This window comes from Sus scrofa, chromosome 14 (assembly GCF_054392235.1).
Source record: "Sus scrofa isolate SSC_HxYL_T2T_F1_AM1 chromosome 14, Sscrofa_HxYL_maternal_Yorkshire_Landrace_v2.0, whole genome shotgun sequence".
NCBI classification, from domain to species: domain Eukaryota; kingdom Metazoa; phylum Chordata; class Mammalia; order Artiodactyla; family Suidae; genus Sus; species Sus scrofa.
The window spans coordinates 7794450-7800162 of record NC_139396.1 but is presented as its reverse complement, the minus strand read 5'-3'; the positions used below and the strand labels follow the sequence as shown (position 1 = coordinate 7800162).

Sequence of the window (5713 nt, the reverse complement as noted above, 5' to 3'; positions counted from 1 at the left end):
AGATTTTCTTCTTTTCAAAATTATTTTGGCTGTTCAAGTTCCTCTCACTTTCTATATAGAATTTAAAATTAAGTTGTCAATATATACAATGAGTGATCCTGGGATTTTGACTGGAGTTGTGTTAAATCTATAGATCACTTTTTTTAAAATTAGCATCTTAACCATATTTAATTTTTCAATCCATGATCATAATATATCTCTCCATTTATTTAGATTTTTAGATGTCTTTTGATCTTCTTCATTAGCTTTTTTTTATTTTTAAGCATATAGCTCCTGAACACATTTTCAGGTTTATATCAAAGTATTTCCTTTTTCTTAAATAAAAGGTATTTTAAAAACAGCTTTATGAGAAGCTGCCAGGGTCTTCTCTGAGTTTCTCTGTCTTCTAGGTTCGCGTTCGTTGCGCAGTTACGATGCCTCGTGGAAGCCGAGGCCGCAGTTTCCACATGGCCCCTCCGGCTAGCCGGGCACCTCAGATGAGAGCTGCACCCAGGCCAGCGCTGGCAGCTCAGCCACCAGCAGCAGCTCCACCATCTGCTGTTGGCTCCCCTGCTGCTGCACCTCAGCAGCCAGATCTCATGGCCCAGATGGCAACCACTGTAGCCGGCGTGGCTGTGGGTTCTGCCGTCAGCCACACGATAGGTCATGCGATCACTGGGGGCTTCGGTGGAGGAAGTAGTGCTGAGCCCTCAAGGCCTGACATCACTTACCAGGAGCCTCAGGGAGCCCAGCCAGCACAGCAGCAGCAGATTGGCCCATGCTTCTATGAGGTGAAACAGTTTTTGGAGTGTGCCCAGAACCAGGGTGACCTTAAGCTTTGTGAGGGTTTCAGTGAGGTGTTGAAACAATGCAGACTGGCAAATGGATTATCTTAAGCAAGAAGCTCCATTGAAGACATATGAAAAATCACCCCCCATGACCTGGTTGATTTAGCATAAAAATGTGATTGATCATGAAGATATAAAGTGTGAAATCAAGATTAAACCTCTCCTCTATCACTAATAGCTTTCGTGCTTCAGAATTGCAGTGGAGGAGGGTATTCTTCTGATGTGGAAGTTCATTGAGTATTGAGTTTGGGGCTGGGCAGATGTTTATGTGGCCTCTGAAACATGCTTTTCTGATGTTATTGTTTGTGAATTAATTAGAATAAAGAGATTTTCTTTCAAAAAAAAAAACAAAAAAAAAACCCAGATTTATACATTAATATTGTATAAATTGCATTTTAATTTTTGTATGTTGACCTTTTCTTTTTCTTTTTCATTTCTGGCCACCCTGCAGCATATGAAGTTCCTGGGCCAGGGATCAGATCCAAGCCAGAGTTGTGACCTAAGTCACAGCAGCAGCAATTCCAGATCCTTCACCCACTGTGCTAAACGGGAGATGGAACCTCAACCCAGTTCTCCCAAGATGCTGCTGATCCTTGTTGTGCCACACCAGGAACTCCATATGTGGACCTTTATTGGGCAACTATGCTAAATTCACTTGTTAAGTCTAGTAGCCTTTAAAAATAGACTCTAGAGATTTCTACTTTAATGATCATGTCATCCATTCCAATCTATATGGTTTTTTCTCCCCTTGCTTTATCGTACTGGCTAGTCAGCCTATAATGTTAAAAATAATGTATCTTTGCTTTGTTCTTGATCCTGGGGTAAAATATGAAACCTTTCATACTAATCCTGATGTTAATTATAGATTTTTTTGTAGGTACCATTTATTAAGGAAGTTCCTTTCTATTCCTAATATACTAGAGGGGTTTTTGGGGGGAGTAGCACCCTGCAGCTTATGGAATTCCCGGGCCAGGGATCAGATCTGAGCCAAAGTTGCGACCTACACCAGAGCTGTGGCAATGCCAGCTTCTTTAACCCACTGTGCCGGACAAGGATCAAACCTGCATCCTGGCACTGCAGAGATGCTGCCAATCCCATTGTGCCAGAGGGAACTCCTACTAGAGTTTTTATGATGAATGGATTTGGAGTTTTTCAATTGATTTCAATTTTCTTTTTTATATCAATTAATTTTGAAATTTTTGTCCAGGGATCAGGATACTATAACTCACAGGCCAAATCCTGCTCATCAACTGTTTCTGTAGAGGCCATAAGCTAAAAAAATTTTTAAAAATGTTTTTACAAATTTTTAAAGGATTGTAAAAAGAAGAAGAATATAATACACTACAAAAACTGTATGACACCCAGTGGGCCCTAATTAAACTCAAAAGCTTCTGCACAGCAAAGGAAATCATTTTAAAAAAAAGACAACCTACACAATGGGAGAAAATTTTTGCAAAGGACTCAACTGACAAAGGTTTAATCTCTAAAATATACAAACAACTCATACAATTCAATAGCAAAAAAACAAACAACCCAATTGAAAAATGGGAAGAAGGCCTAAAAAGACATTTCTCCAAAGAAGGCATATAGATGGCCAGCAGGCACAAGAAAAAATGCTCAGCATCACTAATTATTAGAGAAATGCAAATCAAAACTACAATGAGATACCACCTCCCGCCAGTTAGAGTGGCCATCATTAACAAGTCAACACATAACAACTGCTGGAGAGGATGTGGAGAAAAGGGAACCCTCCTACACTGTTGATGAGAATGTAAATAGGTAAAACCAGTATAAAAAACAATAAGGTAATATCTCAGAAAACTAAATATGGAACTACCATATGACCTACTCCTGAGCATATATCCAGACAAAAAAAATTCATTGAAAAAGATACATGCACCTGTATGCTCATGGCAGCACTATTCACAATAGCCAAGACATGGAAACAATCTAATTGCCCATCTGAATAGGTGTTTAGGAAGATGTGGTGCATATATACAATGGAATACTACTCAGCCATAAAAAGGACCAAATAATGCCATTTGCAACAACATGTATGTACCTAGAGACTCTTCTACTGAGTGAAGTAAGTCAGAAAGAGAAAGACCCCATATGATATAACTTACATGTGGAGTCTAAAATATGGCACCAATTATCTATCTACAGAACAGAAAAGATCATGGACATGTAGGACAGAATAGTGTATGTAGTGGGGCTGGGGAGGGACTGGGATGAATTGGGAATCTCAGGTTAGTAGATGAAAACTCTTGCATTTGGAATGGATAAGCAAGGAGATCCTGCTGTATAGCACAGAGAACTATATATCTAATCACTTGTGATGGAACATGATGGAGGATAATGTGAGAAAAAGAAGGTATATATATATGTGTGTGTGTGTGTGTGTGTGAGACTAGGTTACTTTGCTGTACAGCAGAAATTGACAGAACATTGTAAATCAATCATATTTTTTAAATGTGTAAGTTCTATCCCTAGATTCTTATGTTTTTAAATACGAGGATATATATGGCTATCTAGTTGTTCTAGCACTATTTGTTGAAGAGACCATCTTTTCTCCATTGTATTGCCTTTGTATTTCCTCAAGATCAGTTCACTATACTTACGTGAGTCTCTCTCTGGGTTCTTTATTCTGTTTCAATGATCTGTTTGACCGTTCTTTCACCAGTACCACATGGTCTTGATTACTATAGCTTTACCATAAGTCTTGAAGTCAGGCAGTGTCAGTCCTCCAACTTTACTCTCCTCCTTCAATACTGGCTATACTGGGTCTTTTGCCATTCTGGATAAATTTTAGAATCACTTAGTTAATATCCACAAAATAAGGCCAGCATTTTCGAAGAGACTGCACTGAATCTATAAATCAAGTTTCAAAGGGCCAACATCTTGCCAATATTGAGTTTCCCATGCATGGACATGAAATATCTCTACATTTATCTAGTTCTTTATTTTTTTCATCAGAGTTTTATAGTTTTCCTTGTATAGATCTTGAATGAATTTTGTTAGATTTATACCTAAGTATTTGATTTCTTGAGGCTAATGTAAATGGCAATGTGTTTTAAATTTCAAATTCTACTTGTTTATTGCTACTACAAAGAAAGTGTTAGTTTTAGCACATTAAACTTGTATCCTGTGATCTTGCTATAAGAACTTATTAGGCAGGGACGTGGGCTCCAAAGCTCAGAGCCTCGACACAGGCAGGTGGGCGGGCGCCACGCTCACCACCCCCATGGACGTGATGGGCCTCTGGTGGTCCTGAAAGGTCACCAGCTGCAGGCCGTGGATGGTGAAGAGCACCAGCTCTGACCCGGACACCAGCAGGATCACCTGAGAGCCGTGGCCCTTCATGATGTGAGGAGGCATCATGGTCTCTGGCAGGAGGAAACTTGTGATCTGTTCTCCTTTTTGAAATAAAGACACACAGACTGTCATTTCTTAGTAGCAGCTGTGGGTCTAGAACAGACATGCCTCACCTAAGATGGTGGAAAAAGCAATGGCTTTGTGGTCACAGCTGTGTTCAGTCCTGACCCATGCATTTGTTCCCCTAAGTCCCCCGGGCACCGGCTCTGAGATACTGACTGTGATGCCGTACAGGGGCTGGGAAGGCCAAGATGACATGACAGTGGAAATGACCCAAGGATGAGGCTTCTGCCCTGCCTTCTCCCCTTCCTCATCTAAGACAGGATGATGTAAGAAATGGCCACATGAGAACTACGACTTTTATGACATCTGCCAAAAACTTGGTGAAGATACTTTTATACTGTATAGTGTTACTTGTTAAAAAATTTTTTTATTTGATCATTTCCTTATGGAATTTAGCACCAGGAACATAAAATTACCTCTTCTGAAGAAGTCATGTGTTTTCTCACATCAGACAAAGGATTACATTACACATCCTGTATCCCTTTTATCCTTGGCTGCCAGGAAGCTCAGAGTAAAATTTATGGTCAAATGACGACAGGAAAACAAATGAACATAATACAAAAGAAAAAATGCTAAGGACCACAGGGAAAGCCTATCAGAGGGATGCAGGGTTTGGGAAATAGAGGAGACAAAAAAGGAGATGGTTGTGGGTCTTATTTTCCTACTGGATGAGGAGTTCATTAGGGAAGAGAGAGTTGTGGCTTTTATTCACCTTTGTGTGCACTCAGTGCTGAGAACAGTGACTCTGACCTAGTTGTGAAAGAGAGGGATGAATGCAGCAGGGAGACCAGTCAGGAGAGGGGAGAGAGTGGACCGTAGGTGACGTCTGAGGCCCAGGGCCAGGCACAGGGTCCACTACACAGCACACGCCCAACTGCTCAGCCGTTACATAAATCCCAACAAGAAAACCTTTGTTGGAGTTCCCGTCGTGGCACAGTGGTTAACGAATCCAACTAGGAACCATGAGGTTGCGGGTTCGGTCCCTGCCCTTGCTCAGTGGGTTAACGATCCGGTGTTGCTGTGAGCTGTGGTGTAGGTTGCTGACGTGGCTCAGATCCCGAGTTGCTGTGGCTCTGGTGTAGGCCGGTGGCTACAGCTCTGATTCGACCCCTAGCCCGGGAACCTCCATATGCCGTGGGAGAGGCCCAAAGAAATAGCAAAAAGAAAAAAAAAAAGAAAACCTTTGTTGGCTCACTATGATTCACTGAGAGGAAGGAAAAAGTGCCCCAAAGGAAACATGAGCAATCTGTGCTTGAAGCATCATAAGGCATGGTGGTGACAGCCCTAATACGGGGATCCTTACACACAGTCCACTTGATCCCTGGACTTCTTGGGCCCTAGCTCATAGGTCGTGACAACAAACTGCATGCTGTGGTCATTTCTGTGCATCACCATTAGCCGGGCTGCCTTGTCAGGGGCCCAACAGGCCCTGGATGTCTGCCAGATGG

General features: G+C 41.7%; 1 pseudogene; it reads left to right on the top strand.

The window, feature by feature from the left end:
* The first annotated feature begins 370 nt into the window (after positions 1 to 370).
* On the top strand, positions 371 to 892 carry LOC146396278 (coiled-coil-helix-coiled-coil-helix domain-containing protein 2 pseudogene; annotated as a pseudogene).
* Positions 893 to 5713: the final 4821 nt, after the last annotated feature.